The sequence below is a fragment of the Chiloscyllium punctatum genome, chromosome 45 (assembly GCF_047496795.1).
Source record: "Chiloscyllium punctatum isolate Juve2018m chromosome 45, sChiPun1.3, whole genome shotgun sequence".
In the NCBI taxonomy this organism is placed as follows: Eukaryota; Metazoa; Chordata; class Chondrichthyes; order Orectolobiformes; family Hemiscylliidae; genus Chiloscyllium; species Chiloscyllium punctatum.
Window position 1 is genome coordinate 38149631 of NC_092783.1, and position 23337 is coordinate 38172967.

Sequence of the window (23337 nt, forward strand, 5' to 3'; positions counted from 1 at the left end):
TTAAATCGGCAACCATTTTAAGCTGCTCATACAGATCTCAACTGCTCTATTAAAGATTCTCCCTCGAGCAAAATTTGAACATTCCAAATGTATGCTTCTATAATATTTATGTATTTTTAAAAAATAAGATACATAATCTGAAAGACAAGTCATACGCAATACATGATTTACGATCAGCAATGCAGCAATATTTGATCCTAAGGCCAAACTGAGTGTAGGTCATGACTAAACCTGGTTCATTTATCTCTTATTTCAACTAGTAATATTTCAAATTTGCCTATGTTTCCCTGTTAAGAGGATGGGCTATTTTCATAACTGATAACTCAAGAGAGGGTAGTGTCCCCTTTATTGTGGCTTTTGTTTGCATTTTACATTATGAGTGAAGTCAATGATACACTTGGAATCAGCCAGTGAATGAGCCACACTCGATGTCTATCTGCAAAATGTCAGCCCTTTCCACAAGACATGGTTAACCTCATCCTTCAAAGCTAACTCAAAAAATAAATTAAAGTTACTTCCTTTCAGTGATTCTGTGTCTCTTCCAACTGTACAAGTACCCCCTACAGCAAAGCCTCATCAAACCAACATTTGTTTTCTTCTGCCCCCAAATATGTATCATCAGGTTTTAACATGGAGAGTCCATGCTTCAGCCCTTCTACATCATTGAATGCTTAAGCTATGGGCAGGATATCAAGACATGATGTAGCCAGAAGACAAAAAAAACAAACAGTGCTGGAGAAATTCAGCAGGTCTGGCAGCATCTGCACACAGAAAAGCAGAGTTAATGTTTCAAGTTCAGTGACCCTTTGTAAGAACTAAAATTGGCTGGAAAAGAGTGTTATTTATGCTGATGATGAGATAGAGGTTTATTGGATAGAGTATATGAAGATGGAGTCCAGAGAGAGAAAGAAAGGTTTTGTTTTAAGGTGTCAAAATTGCCAATATAAAGTTACACCTGAAATTAAAATAATATTTTTTGCTACATTAATGGAATATATAATGTAATGACTTGTTAGTTAAAAATAGGTCCAAAATTGCTTTGCAGGGATAGTTTTCCATCTGCATCATTGGTTAATTCCTGGTGTTTCTAGCAGGCATGAACAGTGAGTACCAGAGATGCATTGGAAAAAGTTAGAGCACATCTCATGTAGTTTCCTCATTTTTGTGGATTCCATATAACTGACAGTCACAACAATCTGAATTAAGAGCTAATTTCAGCCACTTTATCCAAATAATTCCTTTGGTAAGCTATTAAATTTATGTAATGGGTTTCTATCAAAATATTACTGAAACTGCTTTCCATTAAAATTCTCATATACATACAGCATGTTTTATAAAAGCATACATCTTTGTGGTTCACAGGTATTTTCCCATCGGTCAAGAATTTCAAACTATTGTGTGAACAGCAGAATAGAAAAGTGACTTTAGTGAACAATATTATGGTTACGAAGAAATTAAAAGATGGAATGGATAGCCATTAGATATGGTTCATTGACAAGCTTTGATCAAGACAGGTAGTAAGCATGAAAGCTTAAGAAGGAAATGCAAGAGAATAGCATTAAGGATGGACTTTTAGTTTAGATAAACCTTTTTTCAGTTTAGACGAACAATCTGATGGAACATTTGACCTAAAATAAACTGTTATCAGGCAAAAAGGATTTGTCAATAATTGATTCAGGAACACTCAGTACAAATAATATGAAGCAAGAGACTTTGAGTGAGTTCATTGTGGTGGATGTCAGAGGGAAATCACTGACGGCAGATCCTCATGTACTGTCTTCGGTAGTTGTAAATCATATGAAAGCATAAGACAGAGATGAAAAAAAACCAAGATGGAGCTGTTTGCACATGCCAGCCATCTGTCCAATCTGGACCACTACTCTTTACTTGTCATAAATGCAAGTTTTGGTGATAACTTTGTGTTTATCTCATTAAACTCCGATTAAACTCAACATACCCACCTGTCTGCTCCAGTTAATTAGGTATTTAAAGCATCTCTTTTGAAGGATTAAATCACGAGGAGATGTCCTATCAACAAATGCTCAAGCTCCTAAATATTTCCCATCTATAAATATAGCATAATCCATGATCAAGCATCATAAAAAGGAACAGTGTGCAACTAGTCGGTCACACAAACTTGTTTTTGGGCTCGAAACCTCAAAGCATTTTAAAGTTGAAACCATAATGTATCTGCCATTTGGGAAGTCGGATCAGCAAATGCTGTCATGGTTGCTGATTAAGGGACTCAACACTGAGAAGAAAGAGGTCTACTGAAGGATATCATGACCTTTACCCTCACTTCTCTGGGACCTTGCTCCCTCAGCGATTCTTGGCCTCTGGTAGATGCATCGTTGCTGACCTGGTGGCATTGTGTACCTCTTAAAAGGCAGGAATTCCACCCCTAAGAACATTGACCCAGCTGCATGTTTTCCAGAGAGGAATTTGACAGTAAGATGCAGGGCTGTTACCAGCAGTCCAGTCAAAGAGTGTCTGAGCGCCTGCGTTAAGAGTGCCTCTTAATGTGTCCAGGACTGTTGCCAAGATTTTTATTCTAAAGGAAGAGACAGTGATGGATCTAGCTCTGGGAACTGATGTAGGATAATTAGGTAATGTAAGTGATGCAAAAAATGCCAGAAGCAATGATCAAAATGTAATTAAGTTCAATATGAAGTAGAACGAGAAGTTGCACGAATAGTTAAGATATAAAAAGTTAATTAAGTGTGATTAAGAAAGGGAAGTGAAGCCAAACAACTTAGAGCCAAACATTGAAAATATTCAGCTTAGAGATGATCTAGGTTCAGACGAGATACATTTTTTCAAGGTGTAAAGATGGTGTTGAAAATACCATAGTTTTTTGATTGTGTGGATAAGCTAAAAGTACAGTGATACTTTGAAAGGAATATGACAAATAAAGTGCTCGGATTAGAGGAACAAATGAAATAGCATACGACAAATGAGAGAAAGAAAGGAAATCAGAATCTTTAAAAATATAGTGTTGTAGATAGCACAGAGTGGCATAGTTTGACTGTGATTAAAAAGGGAGAAAATGATAATCCAGGCAATTCTAATGATGTCAACCAAACAAGAGGAATATCCAGAGAAGGAAGATGCCAGAGATTATCATTCTAGTCTTTTCCTCCATCCATAACACCCATGTTTTATTTTTTGTCTGTTTCTGTTATGTGTCATGGATGGGTTCAGGAAATATTTATCAGGGAGTTAAAGTTTTAACAAGTAGAGTTACATATTGATGATTTATAATTGTTTACATTGTAACTAAACTCTATTTATTGTAATTTACAGTAATTTTTGTGAAGTATAAAAACCTGTTCTGTGCTTTCTTGTGACCTGGATCTAAAAGTTAAGTAAATTGGGAATTCTATGTATATTTTAAAATTTTTAACTTCTGTTACAACTCTGGGAATAGCATGGCTTGATATCCAGTGTTCAACCTCAGCGAGGCATGACACAGGCAGAAATAAAATCATATCTTGCTGTGCTACTGCTACCACTTATTTCTTCTTCTCTTCAATAAATTAATAAATGCTTTTTTGTTTCTGTTTATAACATTAACTCTAATACTGGATAAATTTAATTAATAAATATGGCATGTGGATGGGAAGCTGATTAAAATTAAGAACTGATGTTTATATAACATGTTTTCACAAAACTTTGAAGGCAAAGAAGTACTTTTGAATGCATTTATTACACTAATGTAGAGAAATGCAGATATCAGTTTGAACAAAACAATGTCCCACAAATAAAAGTAAGAAGATAATGAGATAATCAGGTTAGTGAAGGTTGTTTAGGTGTTGAATACATTTAAAATCCCCTTTCTGCCATAACATTCAGCAGGAAGGTCTCTATGACTTCTCTCATTTCGATCCTCATTTGCTTAAAGAGCCATTAGATTATACCACATGTCACTCTGTTTTGGTTAGGCTAAAATCAAGCACTGCTGGGATATCGGGGCACAATTCACCTTGCAACATTTACTGTGACAGGCTTAGATAATTTTTTTTAAAGGCCTATATTTCACAATTCTCAGGTGAAAGGCAGGAGGTTCAGAGGAGACTGGAGGAAAATTCTTTTCATCAAACTGGGTGAAATGTATTCCCTAGGAGGGTGGATGAAGCAATATTTGAAATCCTAAGAAGTACTTAGATGATACTTGAAGTGTCATAGTATTCAACACAGACTCATGCTAGAAAGTGGTACTAAAGTAGGTTTAGTATATTTTTGGCAGTACAGACTCGATAGACTGAAGGGACTCTTCTGTGCTGGATCATTACATAATTGTGGACTGAAACAGAAAAAGATCTTTGTTTATACACTGGATATCAAGCCACGCTATTCCCAGAGTTGTAACAAACATTATACATTTTAAAGTAGACATAAAATTCCCAATTTACTTAACGTTTAGATCCAGGTCATGAGAAAGCACAGAACAGGTTTTTGTACTTCACAAAAATTACCATAAATTACAATAAATAGAGCCTAGATACAATGTAAACAACTATGAATCATCAGCATGCAACTCTCCTTGTTAAAACTTTAACTCCCTGATAAACATTCCCTGAACCCATGCATGACACATGACAAATACAGATGAAAAATAAAACATTGGTCTTATGGATGGAGGGAAAGACTGGATTGCTGTTGATGGATTGCTGCACTTTTTGGAAAGCCTAACATTCATTGTAGATACTGTTTTCACAGCTGCTGATTCTGGTAGTACTGGAAAGTTTGCAGACAAGCTGGAGTAAACAGCTGTGTACAATGACGTTGGGAACAAATAGCTGATGGGTCTATGAACTGGTGATAAGCTGTCAATGGCAAAGGCCTTTGGACTGCTCACTTATGTGATTGGTTCCCATTTAGATCAACAACTTGGTGCTGTGAACGGGATAGTGGGAAGCCATCACATCTCTGCAGTCTCTGGAGCTGTCTATGTTCTCTGAAGAAAACAGCCACTTTAAGCCTGAAGAAAACCTATTTATTTTTCCTTCAGCAGTTGTTCTAAGTTGTGACTTTTAGTTAATAATTCAGAGACTTTATTAATGTGAATCACTTTTCCTGTGCCTCTTGCAAACAAGAGGAATATCCAGAGAAGGAAGATGCCAGAGATTATCATTCGAGTCTTTCCCTCCATCCATAAAACCAATGTTTTATTTTTCATCTGTTTTTGTCATGTGTCATGCATGGGTTCAGGGAATGTTTATCAGGGAGTTAAAGTTTTAACAAGTAGAGTTACATGCTGATGATTCATAATTGTTTACATTGTAACTAGGCTCTATTTATTGTAATTTATGGTAATTTTTGTTAAGTACAAAAACCTGTTCTGTGCTTTCTCATGACCTGGATCTAAACGTTAAGTAAATTGGGAATTTTATGTCTACTTTAAAATGTATAATGTTTGTTACAAGGCTGGGAATAGCGTGGCTTGATATCCAGTGTGCTACCTCAGCGAGGCATGACACAGGCAGAAATAAAATCACATCTTGCTGTGCTACTGCTACCACTTATTTCTTCTTCTCTTCAAGAAATTAATAAATGTTTTTCTGTTTCCTGCTTATAACATTAATATTATTTTGTTCTCAGAGCAAGCGTGATAGAGACATAGGGAGTTAGTGTGAAATATCAAAGCCAAAAATATCTAGATTAAAAAACAACACCCAAGAATTTAATATCCACCTCACAGTTTGAAACTGAGTCCTACAGATGGGATGAAGAAAGCTTTGTCCTTGCACAGCTTAGAGGTTTGAATCATGACAGAAAAACAGGAACTTGTGGCAAGCAGATTTTGTATTGCGGTTTTTAAGAAGTGAATTTGAAAATTATGTTTTTTTTGTTGAAACGTACCACAATTATGTTTTAGATTGATCAATGAAAATTAAGAAATTAATTGGTTAATTGGATAATAACATCACCTTTAACACTATTCTAACACATGACACTGCAAATCAGGATTAGGGAGAAGTCAGTTTGAGATCAAGAAATGGTAGAGAAGGAAATTACCAATATATATGCAACAGTGAGAACAGCAGCTGTGAATATGAGATATCACCAAGCAAGCATTGATTACCAGTAATAGGAATTACTTTCCAATAATAGTAATAAAAGAAAGTACTTTTTATTGTTTATGCATCACGAGCTGGATTACAATGAGTGCAAAACAACCTGGACATTTACATTTCTTGTTCCTTGCTTGGTGTTTTAAACCTAGCAGCAACCTATCCACCTGATTAGAGTGGAAAACTGGATACAAGTAAGTTGTCTTTGTGAACAGAACACTTCACATTTTAAATTATTTTTTCCATTATTTATTTCTAATTCAATCCTCTATGTCCATTCAACAGCACCAGACAAACTGGTAATCAGAAACAGAATAATTATGACCAGTCTCACCTCAACATGTTGCCATTGTTCAGTTGTAATAAATGATATCAATTTCAGTTCAGAAAAAGAATTATGTGTTTCCACTGATGTAATTAACTATTTTACCAGTGGTGAATTTGGTTGCTTAATGTTTCAGCTCAGATTGACGGTAACAGGATAGAGACTGGAGCTGAACTGGAAAATGTGGGTAAATGTTCCCATCTGTATGCCTATTAATTTGACAGAGTATTTACAAGAATGGTAGGCTGATGACTCGAACAGAGCTTTCCCCAAAACTCTGTTCACTTAAAGTAATTGATGGAAAGTTCGAGGGAGGGAGGGGATTGCGGAAATCTCAGTTCCAGAAAAGCTCTTTTTGATTTCCCATCATCCAGGCATAGAAATGAAAATAAATCTGTTCTTGAGTATGTACATACTAGATCTATGTACATACTAGATTGACATAGGCAGCATCTAATGGGAAAAAGATTCAGAGAGTAAAATCTAGTAAATAAAATGAGCAGCTGAGAAATCTTCAAATATAAATTAGACAGATAAAATGGAAAACATCAGATCAACCAAGTTTCATTTGTTTTTGAGGCTAGGCCTGACAGCTAATAATGGGCTGATTTCTGATTGAAGTGGTCCCAACAGTTATAGTGACCCTGGGAAGAGCATTGTGTTTAAACAGATAGCAGAGATTGGTTACTGACAAGGTCAGTACTTGGGAATTGGTTCTGGTAAATCTGGAAGAGAACCTACATTCAAGCAGATGGTAGTTGTTGAATGACAATTGATGCCTTGCAAAGAGTCAATCAGTCTATCAAAGTCAAAAAAGAATTGGAGTTGTTCTTTTGAAATGTGTTTTATAAGGAGATGGTTTGGGCGCTGATGACAAGACAGTAGGAAGATTTGAAAGCTCCCTGCCTTATCTGCAATATCAGCTTCCAGAAGTCCAAAGAATAGAAAGTTAAGTTAGAATTATTGTTGCCTTTGCCTGGGTGAACTGAAAAGATAACCCTGATAAAAGTTTCAAAGAAAGCAGTCTACATCTATACCTGTGAAATAATACAGTGTGAAAGCCATGTTTGTTTGCTTGTCTCTCTGTCTTTTGTATGAATGGGGTCTGAAACCAAAGCTTTTGGGTTTAAAGCTTGGGTATTAGTCAGCTTACTGTGTTTCAATTTGTCTCTGCTAAAATTCTGGGCATTTAATAAATCATTAAGTCTTTTGTTTGAGATATAAAACCAGTGTCTGGAAATTAACTATTTGAAAAGTCTGGCATTGGGTTTCCAAAAGTCTGGTTGAAACCATTGAAATTACTCTTTGGACATTTTTGACAGTTTAATTTTACTGTGTTAAGAATACAGAGGGAAAAAGACTGATTTAGTTTAGCTGTCTATCTCTGTGTCACAACATAATTGGGGGTGCAAGTCCTGGGTCTTGAAATGCGACAATATAAGTCTGGAATTGGATTTTAATATGTAAAGTGGATGATCAGATAGTGGGTTTATATTTAGACTTAGGATGGCACAGAAAATTGTTGGAGAATATTTTAATGTTTCAGAAATTTCCCTGGTACAATTGCAGGGCATGACTAAAGTTAAATTAGCAGAGTTAGCAAGCAGACTGGACATAAAGTAGCCAGAGGAACCTAAGTATGCAAACATTGTAGATTTAATCATGTATTTAGTGGAAAAAGAGAGACCAGGTGGTACATCTAATACGCTACCTATGTCAGTGAACATCAAGTTAATATTTCAGCTCAGATGGACGGTTGCATCAAGTTGCAGTTTAGGTGAATGGGAATGAAAAAATTGGAACTCAAATTCCAAAGGGAGGATAAAGAGAAAGAAAGGGAATTCCAAAGAGAGTTACAAATTTAAAATCTGAAATTTCAAAGGGAACAATACGAGATGGAAAGAGAGGAAAAAGTGAAAGAGAGAAAGAAAAGAGAGAATATTTTAGTGTTGTCATAAGTTGGGTGTGTGCTTTCAGAATGTTGGAAATTGCAAAGTAGACCCATGGGACATATAGGAGTTAGTAAAAATGAATTGTAGAGAAGAACACAAAAAGAACACAGACGAGATTATAGCTGTAACTATAATTAAGACACCAGCAATGAAGGAAGTTGTAAGATAGATGAGAGGTGTGCACGATTTTTGTCAAAAAGCCTGGTAACTCCTTTTTCTTTAGGTGAGTTAACTAAATCCATAACCACACTAAAAGATATAGGGCTAGCACAATCAGGTTTACTGAAGAAAGAATTGATTTTCCCTCCAGAGAGTTCTGACCGAATTAAGGTATAAGTAAATGGAACTGGTGGAGAATATATTCCGATTCCATTACAGAAAGTACAACTAGAATGGGATTTGTTATCAGGAGAGGTAATTGTCGGAGTAATAAAAACATTGCCTGTTCAGGGAGTAGATTTACTTCTTGGTAATCATTTTGCAGGACTAAATGTAATAGCTTCACTGATTATCCTTTATCACCTGCTGCACAGAACCTGGTTTTATCTTCATCCTTGTTTCAAAGTAATCCAGCCATAATCTCCATGTCTCTTGCTATGACTTACTTAGGAAAGTACACTGTTATGGACTAGGCCAGACCACTCAAAACATTCTTAAACAGGCAGTCCAGACTGTAACTTTGCAATTTGTTTCGGTAAGTGTACAGCAAAAATTACCCAGAGTAGGTTAGCTAGGTTGACGACCCAGTTTTAAAACAGACAAAAATTTATTCACAAAATTACAGAATGAAACAGAAAGAACTGAATATAGAATACCCACAGAACTCAGTCTACTCAAACTAGACTTAATCAAACTGTTCCAAAAATACACAACAGTTCCCAATAAACAATCCCCTTGAACATAGAATAAACATGAAACAAAGGCTTACAGGTTGCAGTTAGAAGGGCAGAAGGAGAGAGAGAGTCCAGCAGCCACACAGTCCATTGCTGAACTGCCTCAGCAACAAGAATTTATCTCCTAAAACTGACCACTCTCCTTTCATCATAAAGGTTACATCTAAAACATGAAAGCCGTGGCCTAAAGGCTCAACTGTTTACGTATAAACAAAAAGCCTCTCAATAAATCCTTTCATCTCTGTAGCAAACCAGTCTATTCGGAACCCAGACTGTTTATGACCCCATCTGAGAAAAACCAAGGACACAATATCCTTGAGAAAAGGAATAGGTTTAGAAAAATGGACCAGCTTTGTGACAACACCAATTCTCAAACCTCACTACTCCCAGCTTTAGCATAAATGATTTCATAAAAGATAATGAAGGAAAGCTGTGTGCCAAACCTGAGAGAATGGGTGAGATTCTGAATGATTACTTTGCATCAGTGTTCACTGAGGAGAGGGATATGATGAATCTTTAGATTAAAGATAGAAGTTTGATTAGTCTGGGTCATGTTTGTATAAGTAAGGAAGATGTGTTGGGTATGCTAGACGTTATTAAAGTGGAAAAATCCCCAGGACCGGATGGGATCTATCCCAGGCTGCTGAGGGAGGTGAGGGAGGAAATAGCTAGGGCCCTAACAGATATCTTTGTGGCATCCTTAAATACAGGTGAGGTGCTGGAGGACTGGAAGGTTGCTCATGTTGTCCCCCTGTACAAAAAGGGGGGTAGGGATATTCCGGGTAACTATAGATCAATGAGCCTGACGTTGGTGGTGGGGAAGTTGCTGGAGAGGGTACTGAGGGAAAGGATCTATTTATATTTAGAAAAGAATGAGCTTATCAGTGATAGGCAACATGGTTTTGTACGGGGGAGATCGTGCCTTACCAACTTAATAGAGTTCTTCGAGGAAGCGACTAAGTTGTTAGATGAAGGAAGGGCTGTCGATGTCATATACATGGACTCTAGTAAGGCATTTGATAAAGTTCCCCATTGTAGACAAATGGAGAAAGTGAAGTCACATAGTGTGCAGGGTGTTTTAGCTAGGTGGATAAAAAATTGGTTGAGCAACAGGAGACAGAGAAGTAGTTGAAGGGAGTTTCTCGAAATGGAGAAAGGTGACCAGTGGTGTTTCACAGGGGTCAGTATTGGGGCCACCGTTGTTTGTAATATACATAAATGATCTAGAAGAGGGCACTTTTGGTATGATCAGCAAGTTTGTGGAAAAATGGCTTTCAATCCACACAAATGTGAGGTGATGGATGCATTTAGGCAAGTCTAATTCTAGAGCGAATTATACAATGAATGGAAGAGCCTTGGGAAAAGTTGATGGGCAGAGAGATCTGGGAGTGCAGGTCCACTGTACCCTGAAGGTTGCTGCACAGGTGGATAGAGTGGTCAAGAAGGCATATAGTATACTTGCCTTCATTGGATGGGGTACTGAGTATAAGAGCTGGCAAGTCATGTTAAAATTGTACAAGACATTGGTTCGGCTGCATTTAGAATATTGTGTACAGTTCTGGTCGCCACATTACCAAAAGAATGTGGGCACTTTGGAGAGGGTGCAGAGAAGGTTTACGAGGATGTTGCCTGGTATGGAAGGTGCTTGTTATGAAGAGAGGTTGACTAGGTTAGGTTTATTTTCATTATAAAAAAAGGACATTGAGGGGCAATCTGATTGAGGTTTACAAAATCATGAAGGGTATAGACAGGATAGATAGAGACAAGCTTTTTCCCAGGGTGGAGGATTCAATAACTAGAGGTCATGCTTTCAAGGTGAGAGGTGGAAAGTTTAAGGGGGATACACGCGGCAAGTACTTCACACAGAGGGTGGTGGGCATTTGGAACTTGTTGCCAGCAGAGGTGGTAGAGGCAGGCACGATAGATTCATTTAAGATGAGTCTGGACAGATGCGTGAGTAGGTGGGGAGCAGAGGGATTCAGATGCTTAGGAATGGACTGACTGGTTTAGACAGTACATTTGGATCGGCTCAGCCTTGAAGTGCCGAACGGCCTGTTCCTGGGCTGTAAATTTTCTTTGTTCTTTGTTCAAAACTATGAAAATCCCTCATTTACGTGTCTATTAAAATTGAATAAGCAGAGCACCGACCAGGTTCCTATACTTAACAAAAATTAAACAAGTAAATTCCAATCATAAATAAACACAATGGATTATCAACATATGGTTGTACATGTTAAAACTCTCAACCCCTACACACACATACAGACAGACCCAGCTAAAAATAAAACATTTTTTGTGGAGGGAAAATAAGTGGGAAACACAATTCAATTGCACCAGTCTACAAGGTTTGCTAAAATGTTCCTTTCGGCTTGCTATGACTTTCTGTAATTCGATCTCCATTCTCCACGTTGTCTCATATTTTCACAATAGGAACTGCCCACAACTGGTACAGTAACCACAGAAAGCACTGGCACAAACCAATTAGCTACCTATTAACCACATCTCACTCTGCACAAACCATATACAAATAGAGTTCCTCACAAAGTAGCAATGTCAATACCATACACAATGAGTTTTAATAACTTGTTTTCAAAAGTGTAGCAATCCCTTTTATAGTTGCTGGTTTTAAAAAATCCATTTTCCATATTAGTCCACAATTAAAAATAGAGGAAATGAAATCATGCAGTCTTGGCAGTGGCAGGAAGGCCAATAGTTAGCCTTCCTGGGATGGCATGGTGCCATGGTGGCTCAGTGGTTAGCACTGCTGCCTCACAGCGTCATGGTACCAGGTTCAATCCCAGCCTTGGGTGACTGTGTGGAGTTTGCACGTTCTCCCCGTGTCTGCGAGGGATTCCTCTGGGTGCTCCGGTTTCCTCTCACAGTCCAAAGATGTGCAGGTCAAGTGAATTGGCTGTGCTAAATTGCCCATGGTGTTAGGTGCATTAGTCAGAGGGAAATGGGTCTGGGTGGGTTCCTCTTCGGACAGTCGGTGTGGACTGGTTGGCCCAAAGGGCCTGTTTCCGCGCTGTAGGGAATCTAATCTATAATTCATACCCTTAAGTGGAAAACTATGGCATTGAAATAGTGGATCAGCCTTGATCCTATTGAATGGTGCAGCAAGCTGACTGGCCTACTCCTTTTCCTAGTATCTATGTTTCTAACTAATGTCCACTTCCCTTAACCCATTCCTGCATGCTATGGAGGGCTCACCATGTGCAATTTATGACAAAAAAGTCCTGGAATGTTTGCGGGCTCATAACGGGTGGAAGCTGGGGCATATTCCTTATTCAAAGGCAATCAGTGCTGGACTGAGAGACTCAAATTCAGGAAGTGAGGAGGGGCTGTTAAAGGCACTCTCTATACCTCCCCCACCCCGTCTCCCTTAGCACCCCCCCCCCCCCGCCACCAACCTCATTCCCACAGTCTCCATCCTGCTACCAGTCACATGTGCTTGGGTTCTGCCTTGATCAGAGGGCTCGACTGACTATAGGAAGCCATATATCACCCAGTGGTACTCCTGAGTAGTGTAGAGTTGCCAGCCTCTGATTAGTCATTAATTCTGAGAAATCAGGCCTTCAGCTCTCAGATGATGGATTCCTGGAAAAGGCCCATTGCTGCCTGCAAAATACCTGAGCTGCACAAGATCCTGCAATCCTTCTTGAAAACAGATGAAATAGCAGGAGCTGAAATCCCCCTCTCCCTGATGCCTTCACAAGAGTCTGCCCAAAGAGTGTGCTTCAAAGGATCATCTTTTGTGGATGAACAAGTCAGACTTAAACGAAGCCTTAAATAGAAGGTATATGATTAAAACTAGCTTTAACAATAAAATCAATAAAATGTAGAAAATGTAGAGATGAACATGGGGAATAGAAAGGATAAAAGAAATTATGATAAGTGCATGGCAGTTAATAACAAAAGAAATCATCAGAGATTTGATATTCAAATTAAAAGTAAAGGATGGCTTCATTGTCGTTGCACTAATGAACATGTTTCATTTTTTACATTTAGAAGTGAGAAAGTCGATGTGAGAAGGAGATATGAGCAATTATTAGCAATAACTGTATCAAAGTAATTGGTCCCAAATCTCCTCTGGGCCTTATGTGAACAGCTTTTCTGCCTTTGACATCACATGGAATGTCTATCCTGATGAAGTGGATGTCATGATGTAGAGGTGCCAGTGTCGGACTGGAGTGGACAAAGTTAAAAATCACAACACCAGGTTATACATAAACCTGTTGGACTATAACTTGGTGTTCTGTGATTTTTAACTTTATCCTGATGAATTGACAGACCCATGTCCACACTTTTAGTTTTGCTAATTTCACATTGGCATCCTACATGTACAAATACTAGAATCAAGAAACCAACAATTAGTTGGAGACACTGAGAACAAAGTAAGGATGGGAGTTTGAAAAAAGACAAGAGTTCTCCAGAGTGGGGGGAAAGAGGTGATTGCTCTTTGCTGAGAAGTATCAGAATTCAAATCCTGGAGTTCCAGTTTTCAGCTTCTGAAACACATTGTTGACAGTCACTCTCAACCTGGAGAATATTATAGTGATATAATAAACACAGCCATACAGAAGACCAAAAACATTCTTAAGCTTAAACATTATCAACAACTTTTTTTTTAAGCTGTCTGTGGATGCTGATTATAGCAGTGTTTTCCTGCAGCAAGAATTCAACCAGCATCGCATCCAGCTGAGAAAGGAATGTGATAGAGGAAATTCAAGGAATATTTGGTTGTGGGGCAACAAGAACAGGACAGAACTCTTTTTTTTCTCATCCAACAGTGTCTCCAATGACATAGTACAATTCCCACTGAACTGTCTGCCTGGTTTACATGCATAATTCTTGAAGTACAAATCAAATCCATAATTATCGAAAGTTAGTGGAAGCAAAAATTAGGAGAGGTGCTAAATTGACGTTCAAATTAACATTGCTCCCTTGCAGAGGAAAAGTGAAAATGACCAGAAGAAAGAAGAACTTTTTTTTTATTTAGAGAGTGAAAGGAGTATAATGCAATACATTGAAAAGTGAGTTTTGAGAAAATTTGTAGCTCAGGTTGAGGTTTTGGATGTAGTTTGCTCACTGAGCTTGAAGGTTCAATTCCAGGTAACATCTTTGTTTGGCTTGTCCTAGGATGGATGGATAGAAAGACAACACATCAATCCTAGGACAAGCCAAAGACATGCACGAGAATTCCCAGAAGCATGGCATTCCAACTGGAATTCTATCAACAAACACATCAAGTTAGACCCCATCTACTACCGCCTGAGAAAAGGAATAGGAAGTGACTTCACCACAGGAAATAACATCGCCACAGGAGATCACATCACCAACCCAAAGAAACCCAAACATATAAATGGAAAGCAGGAATTTTTCAGCAGTGCTTCGCCTGAGGCCCACTGAAGATGTTACCTAGTAGGGTGACGAAACGTCTGGAAATGAACCTTCAAGCTCAGTGAGCAAACCTACATCCACTACATTGAAAAATTACATTTATTTGTAGAAGCACTGTATGATACAACACAGAAGAAGGCCATTAGTCCAAATATAATTGTGCTGGCATTTTGAGAAGAACTACCAAATTAGCCTCAATGTCTCTGCTTATCCTCTTCAGTAATTATGCATTTCTTTCTCCTTCAAATATTTATTCAATTCTCTTTTGAAATTATTATTACATTTTCTTCTAGCACTTTTTAAGGCAATGCATTCCAGATAATTTTCCTCCCACCATCTCCACTTCTTGCAATAAATACCTTAAATCTGTGTTCAAACCTTCTGTCAGTGCAAAGGTTCCTCTTTATTTACCCCATCACATCCCTTCTTGACTTTTCACACCTGTAGGAGATGTTCCCTTTACCTTTTCTGCTGGAAAGAGAATGGCACCCAATTTCTCCTCCCTGAATCCAGTTACATGAATCTTTTTTGCATCATCCTCAACCATTCTAAGGTCCAATGCATAGAGCCGATTGAAAATACTTCAGCTGAGGGTATGACCAGTGAGTTATAAAAGTTTGTTTCATTTTTATCGTCCATGTTTCTGCAACAACCCTCTCAACTTGTCTTACCATCTTCAAAGATTACAGTACTAATGGTGGCTCTATTCTTGGTCCTTGATCCTTCAAAATAGTCCAATATTAATTTGCTGCCTGTTATCGTTATACCTTCCAAAATGTATGGCATTCCCTGTGTTGAAATTTGTCTGTCAATTCTCTAAGTCTGTCCATGTATCCATGAAGTCTATTATTATCCTCCTTGTTATTTCTTACCATTTTGAATTTTTGTATCGCCTGCAAATTTTGAAACTTTTATATCAACAAAGCAGTTGTCCTAATGTGAAACTTCTGTTCAGTCCGAAACACAGACACAAGCTGTTGCATAAGATTTCTTTTGTTTAACAATATCCAGAGTGGAAAAATCTGAGACACACATTGAATACGTACAGAATTCAGTTATCTTTGCAGATGCTATGCAGTATGAAGGTATAAAATAGATATAAAATATGTTGCAGCTCAGCCCACTAGTTCACTACTAATGTAAGCATCAAGATGCTTATGCTAAATATATTGCAAGACATTTCAAGTTGTAATACCATAATACCCTGTTGCCAATGATTCTGAAATTTTCATTGGGCAACTCCTGATATTAAAGTACTGCAACAATGAGGAAGTTAGTTTTGTATGATTACCAATTTAGATTTAGACTATTGCCTTTATGCTGACATGACTTAAACACAATTATTAAAAAGTCCAAATGTGCATATCCAATTTGCATTTATCAAATGGTCCCTCAGAACATTATACATTTAAAATGACTCTCTAAACTAAAGTGTTCAAAAATGACACGGTTGCTATCAATGTGCTGGGTACCTATCAGTATTGCAGTTTGTATAACAATGTTCCAAAGCTAGAAAAATGTCAATTTCTTTAACATGTTTAAGGAGCTTTGCAACCATTGTTTCAAAATTCAAAGACTAGAAAAGGAAGTGTGCATGCCCACAACTTGTCATCTTTTATCACATTATATTACATTACCATAAACTTAAAAAACAGACACAGCAAATGGGTTATGTACATGAAGTCAAAGAATATTGAAGTATTTTTCTGAAGCAAAGTCCTCGACATTCGTGATTCATATTTGGTAATAATGTGTGTTTAATACTGAAATTACAATTGCTTTGAAGGCAAAAATGAAAGTATGTATAACATAAAGCAATTTTGTAACTGTGTCCAGCACAACAGCGATTCGCAAATAAATAAAACACCTCTACACATTAACTCTATCTTATAAATGATAAAGATGTGTGTTATCTGAACAAAAATGATTACATTGCCAAAAATTTACCACTGCTAGTATTTCAACTGTAGTTCCATAATGGCTACAAAGGGAGGCAAACATGGTCCCATACAATCTCATTTTGCAATGTAACCAATACATTTCTGACTGAGACATCCCAATAGCTCTGCAAATGAGTCACTGTGGGAGTAAGAAAGTGATGTATTGATTCAAAGCATCACACTTGCTTGCTGCATCACTGATTTTCCAGCTTTTGCTGTGCAGCTTCTCCCACATCAAATATGCTGTCTTAATGACACAAAGATTCCAGGAAGATTGTTAAAAGATTTCATTTTTAAAAAAATGAAAGGAATTACACCATCATATTGTGGGCTTCTAGATTAACTCTGAAACAATTTCCAAATTATTTCCTAAAGATGGTACCTAGTTATTTAATAATTTCATTTTCCTAGTAAACATGCAAAAAACATCACAAAATGTTTCAACATCCGCAAAACTAAAGAATTGATCATTGACTTCAGAAAGAAAGGATGCAAATATGCCCTATCTACATCAGGGGAGTTGAGGTTGAGACAGTTGGGAGAGTCAAGTTCCTAGGAGTGATGATAAATGACAATCTGGCCTGGACTTCCCACATAGATGTGTGTCAAGAAGGCACAACAACACCTTTTCTTCACAAGTGGCTCTGAAAATTTGGCATATCCATAAGTCCCCTCACTAATTTTTACAGATGTTCCATTGAAGGCATACTGTCCGGATGCAAAACTGCCTGATATGGCAACTGCTCTGCCCAGGACCATAAGACACTATAGAAAGTTGTGTGCACAGCCCAGACCATCACAGAAGTCAACCTTCCATCCATGGACTCCATTTATATGGCTCGCTGCTGTGGGAGAGTGCCAACATCATCAAAGACCCACTACACTCCAGTAATGCTCTCCCTACAACCTCTTCCATCAGGCAGAAGATACAGAAGCTTGAACACAAGCACCAGCAGGTTCAGGAACAGCTTCATCCTGACTGTTATTAAACTGATGAATGGACTGTCTAGCTTCAACGAATGCTGATCTTGCTAATATTGATCTTGCCTAGTGCATGCTCTATGCAATATAAACTGTATGCCTCTGTCTAAGTTTATTTTTACCCTACGATCAGTATGTCCTTGCTTACTAGATCTTTCTGTACTGCTCATAAACAAAGCTTTTCACTGTACTTAGGTACGCGTGATAATACATCAAACATCCTGCTCAAATATGTGCATACATTGTATATTTCATATCATGTGATTCATGTTTCCTCTTCTAGCATGCTTTTCATTTTGCTTAAAGCATTTCAAGCTGCAACAAAACATTTTCATCTTTCTCATATGCATTCTAACTTAGATATAAACTACTCACTACGAACTGTCAATCATTGGGCAAACACTCAGTCTAATTATGCCATTACGGAGAGATGTCAGATCAGTGACAAGCCTCAGCACCAGATGAAATACACCCATTGAAAGGGTAAAAGCCATCTCACACTGTCTATCTTCCAATAGTTGCAAAACAGTGATCCTCAGTACCATATCAATGCCCATTTTCTTCTCAGCCTTTTATTTCAGTCCGGTATGCACTTTTTAACAAAATAGCCATGATTTTAGTCTTTTCATAAGCTCAAGCAATATGCATACATTTTTGTATCCACCAAATGGTGGTCATAAAAATTCCACATCGTGTGTGTAAATCCATGCCAGTACTGCCTCACTGGTAATGAGGGCCTAAACGGACAGGGCAAAATTAGTAAGGTGGAGAACGTTTTACTAATAATTGGAAATTGGAAAGCCGGCAGGTTAGAAATAGACGAGTAAAAAAAAACAGGGAATGGTTACACTTCCGGAATATCATCAGATTTTCAGTTGTGTAAAAATAAGGACTGTCTTGACAGTTGAACTGACGAGACTTTAACCATGAATAAAGGGACTGCAGTTGAAATATTGGGCAGAAACTTCCCAGTAAAGACTTCTGAAAAATGGGGAAAAAGAACTGAGAAGTTATTGACTAAATGTCCAAAAGATATACATATGCATGATGAAATGGAAGGGTTAATTAAAAACTATAAAATGAGAGACAAATCTAAGAAGAGGCACCAAGGACATGATGCAGGAGTGAGGGATCTTTTACTAAAGCAATGGAAAAGCTGAAGAACCTGAGACATGAGTTAAAGGGCAGTGCGGGGTTTGGTCATCAAGCTTTTGATTAGTTGAATAATATGTTAGGGGCATGGGGAGCTTGGTTCGTCAAGATTGGAATTATTGTAGGTGCTGTGTTACTTGTCGTTGCCTTTGTCTTTTGTTGTGCCTTATCCTTTAGTAAGTCTTTTCTAGTTTGCACCACTACATGGCAACTCGTGGTCCTTTCAGCAATCCCTGGACACACTCCCTCTTCAGACAAAGCCTCGCCGCTCTATTATTATGATCTGGCAACTGCCTTGGTGCGAGGAACATGTTGAGGAACAATGATGTTACTTCTTAAGTACACGTGGGGCTTAGATTGTGAGGGGCCTTGGGTCTTTTTTCCTGTTCTGGCTACTGGAGGATGGGTTTTTGGTCCAAGGGATCCCAGGAATGGAGGAAGAACCCTTTAAGAATCAGACCCCAAAATTCATTTGGTCTGTGTTGGGGCCTACAATGTTTTTATTGGGCACCAGGGGGTCTGGACTTACTGTTTTCTTTTTCTAGGTGAGACCAGTAGGTCTTAAAGTGCGGAATATGGAAAATAAAGAGCATAAGGGCATATGAAGGGTTAAACACAAGGTGGAATGTTACAAGGATCTGTGGAATACTACATCAGTTGGGTATAGAACAATGGTAGTATAATTATGTTAGTTAGGTAGTATAATTAGATTAGGTACCAATGGCAGCATAATCAGGTTAATTAAAGCACGTGACATATAAGTAACTGTTAGCATGATGTAACAGGGTCAACCTAGAGCTGAAGACTACTGTGGCAGATGCAATAGTAAATATCTAATTGTAATATAGTAAATTAAGATTAAGTTTGAAGTTGTAAAAACCATAGTGGCAGAAGTAGAGAGATAACATGAACTAACATCATTGGTTTTTTGCCCAACTGCAGAAAGATAGCCCTGACTAACACAGTTGGACATGCTGATAAACTCAAATGAAGCATGATAACTAAAAGGTCTAAAAAATAACAGACCCCGAGGTTTGGGGCAATCATGAATTCGCTTTCTGTTGTCACGGCTTTTGTTTGCAAATAGAAGATCATTTTCTTGAAGAACTGTCCGTGTCTCCTGGTAATTCTCCACGACATTTCCACATCAAAAACATGCAAAATGAAATACTATTACCATACAAGGTTAATGGCTACTTCCTAACTTGTTCAATGCCAGAAAGATCCAGAATAAATCTGAGGTCCCATATTCTTGTAACATGTTTCACTTCATATATGGATACAAATTCTGTCAGAAGGACAACATTTTCTTGACTTCAGCAACCTCCTTTGATTCATCATCTCAGGATCAAACAATATTATTTGTAAAGAAATCTCTTTTAAACTCACTCTTCACTCTCCTAGTGATAATTGTGAATTGATAACCCTTATCATTTTGCAGAGGAAATAGACAGTCTGTAATCAAAACCATTCATAGTTTTAATGATGTCAATTCAATCTCAAGCTTTCATTCTCCTTTAGAGTTCCAATGGAAATATCCAACAGCTGAAGGCTTTCCTCATTACTTTAGTTTTTCAAAAGAACGTAAGACACTTCGCACCCCTGCCCCCCACCCCAAACCCCTCCGTTTCATAAGATCAGAACAAATCTTATCATGTTTTTAATACCACTTCCCTTCCTGACCCCAATAGCCTTTGTAGGTCAAAATTTTGTCTAACTGAGCCTTGAATACATTAATTGTTCCCTCAGTGGAGAATTCCAAACACAAATGACTCTTTGAGAGAACAAATTGCTTTTCCAACCTATTTTAAATGGGAGATTCCCTGTTTGAAACTCTACCCCCTATTTCTAGACTTCTCTATGAGGGCAACTATCCTTTCAGCAACCACTGGGTCATACTCCCTCAGAATCGTACATGTTTCAATGAGGGGGAGGCACTGACGGACTGGTAATGTCACTAGGCTAGTATTCAAGAAACTTAGGCCAATGTTCAGGGGACATGAATTCAAATTCTACCATGGCAGATGGAATTCAATAAAAACCTGAAATAAAGTGCTATTTTAATGGTGACAAACGTAACCACTGTCAGTTGTAATAACCTGCCTCGTTCACTAACTCCCTTTAGGTAAGGAAATCTGTTAACTTATCTAGTCTGGCCTTGTTGTGATTTCAGACCAACAGTAATGGATTGACTCTTAACTGTCCTCTGGGTGATTACAGATGGGCAATGGCTGCTGGTGATGCCCAAGTACTATGAGTGAATAAAAGAAATCACCTCTCATTCTTCCAAACTCCAATGGGGGTAGTCTTGATCTGCTCTTATTCATAATTCCTTTATCAAAGGAATCAATACTGTGAACAATTTTCTAAAATGCTTTCAATGCAGTTATATCCCTCCTTAAATTTGATATGATGTCATCCTGGTGAATTGATATTGTATGCTCTTACTGATGCTTGTATCCTTTTTGTTGAAGGAGACGGATAAAGGAACACAATAGTCTTAATTTTGAGCCAAAGCGAAGTTTTGTCTATACTTACAGCTATTTCTTAATTTTACATAAAACACAAACAGACATACCTTCTGGTCCTGCAGGATATGAGAAGAAAAGTTGCAGGTTAGCCTACTTGAGTAAGAGGCTGTAATTCACATTTCAAAATTGGGATAAACATCTTCAGCTTAAAAGGTGGGCTAGGGGGAAGAAAACAGAGCACCAATGGCAGGCATTTCTGGGGTAATTCAGGAAGCACAGGAGAAATTCTTCCCAAGGAAGAAGAAACATACAAAGGGAATAATGAGGCAACTATGGCTGATAAGAAAAGGCAAGGATAGCCTAAATAAAGGGAAGAGCATACAATGTGGCAAAGATTAATGCAAAGCTTAAAGATTGGGAAGCCTTTAAAAACCAGCAGAGGATTATTAAAAAAGCAATTGGGAAGAAGATGAAACATGAGTTTATACAAACTAGTAATATAAAAGAAAGTTGCAAGTGTCTTTTTAGGTATCTAAAAGGGTAAGAGAGAGGCAAGTCTGAACATTGGACCATTGGAAAATGAGCCTGGAGAAGTAATAATGGGGAACAAAGAAATGGCAGAAAAACTGAATAGGTTCTTTGCGTCGGTCCTCACAGTGAAAGATACCAGTTGCATTCCAGAACTTCAAAAGAATCAGGGGCAGAGGTCAGTGCAGGGCTACCACTAAGAGTGGTAAGAGTGCTGGGGAAGCTGAAAGGTCTGAAGGATAAATCACTCAGACCAGATGGACTTCAGCCCAGAGTTCTGAAGACAATAACTGAGGAGATGGTCAAGGCATTGGCAGTGATTTATCAGGAATTACTGGAGTCAGGGAGGGTCCCAGAGATATGAACAATGGTTAATATAAGACCTCTGTTTAAGGAGGAGGGAGAAGTTTGGAAATTATAGGCCAGTTAGCTTGGCCTTGATTGTTGGTAAGATTTTATAATCCGTTATTAAGGATGAGATTGTGACGTAGTTAGAAATGCATGGTAAAACAAGGCTGAGTCAACAGATCGTTGTCAAGGGGACTTCTTGCCTGAGAAATCTGAGAAATTCTTTTAGAAATTAATGAGCAAATTAGACAAAGGAGAGCCAGTGGACATACGCTATTTGGATTTCTAGAAGGCCACTGACATGGAGCCAGATAGGCGGCTGATAGAGAAAGTAAGAGCCCATGATTTTAGGGGTGAAGTATTAAGTAGAGGATTGGCTGACTGGCAGAAGGCAGAAACTGGAGATAAAAGGGTTTTTCAGGGTGGCATCTTGTGACTAGTGGATCAGTGTTGGCACAGGATCTGGATGAAGAAAGTGAGGGCATTGTTGCTAAGTTTGCAGATGACACAAAGACAGGGGGAGGGACAGGTAGTGCTGAGGAAGTGGAAAGGCTGCAGAAGAACCCAAACAGGTGAGGAGAGTGGGCAAAGAGTTGGTAGGTGGCATACACTGTGGGAAATTGTGAGGTTATGAAGAATGCTGGCATAGACTATTTTCTAAGGAGGAGAAAGTGAGGACAGCAGATGCTTGAGATCAGAGCTGAAAGTGTGTTCCTGGAAAAGCGCAGCAGGTCAGGCAGCATCCAAGGAACAGGAGAATCGACGTTTTGGGCATAAGCCCTTCTTCAGGAATGAGGAAAGTGTGTCCAGCAGGGTAAGGTAAAAGGTAGGGAGGAGGGACTTGGGGGAGGGGCGTTGGAAATGCGATAGGTGGAAGGAGGTCAAGGTGAGGGTGATAGGCCGGAGTGGGGTGGGGGCAGAGAGGTCAGGAAGAAGATTGCAGGTTAGGAAGGTGGTGCTGAGTTCGAGGAATGGGACTGAGACAGGGTGGGGGGAAGGGAAATGAGGAACCTGGAGAAATCTGAGTTCATCCCTTGTGGTTGGAGGGTTCCCAGGCGGAAGATGAGGCGCTCTTCCTCCAACCGTCGTGTTGCTATGGTCTGGCGATGGAGGAGTCCAAGGACCTGCATGTCCTTGGTGGAGTGGGAGGGGGATTTGAAGTGTTGAGTCACGGGGTGGTTGGGTTGGTTGGTCCGGGTATCCCAGAGGTGTTCTCTGAAACGTTCCGCAAGTAGGCGGCCTGTTTCCCCAATATAGAGGAGGCCACATCGGG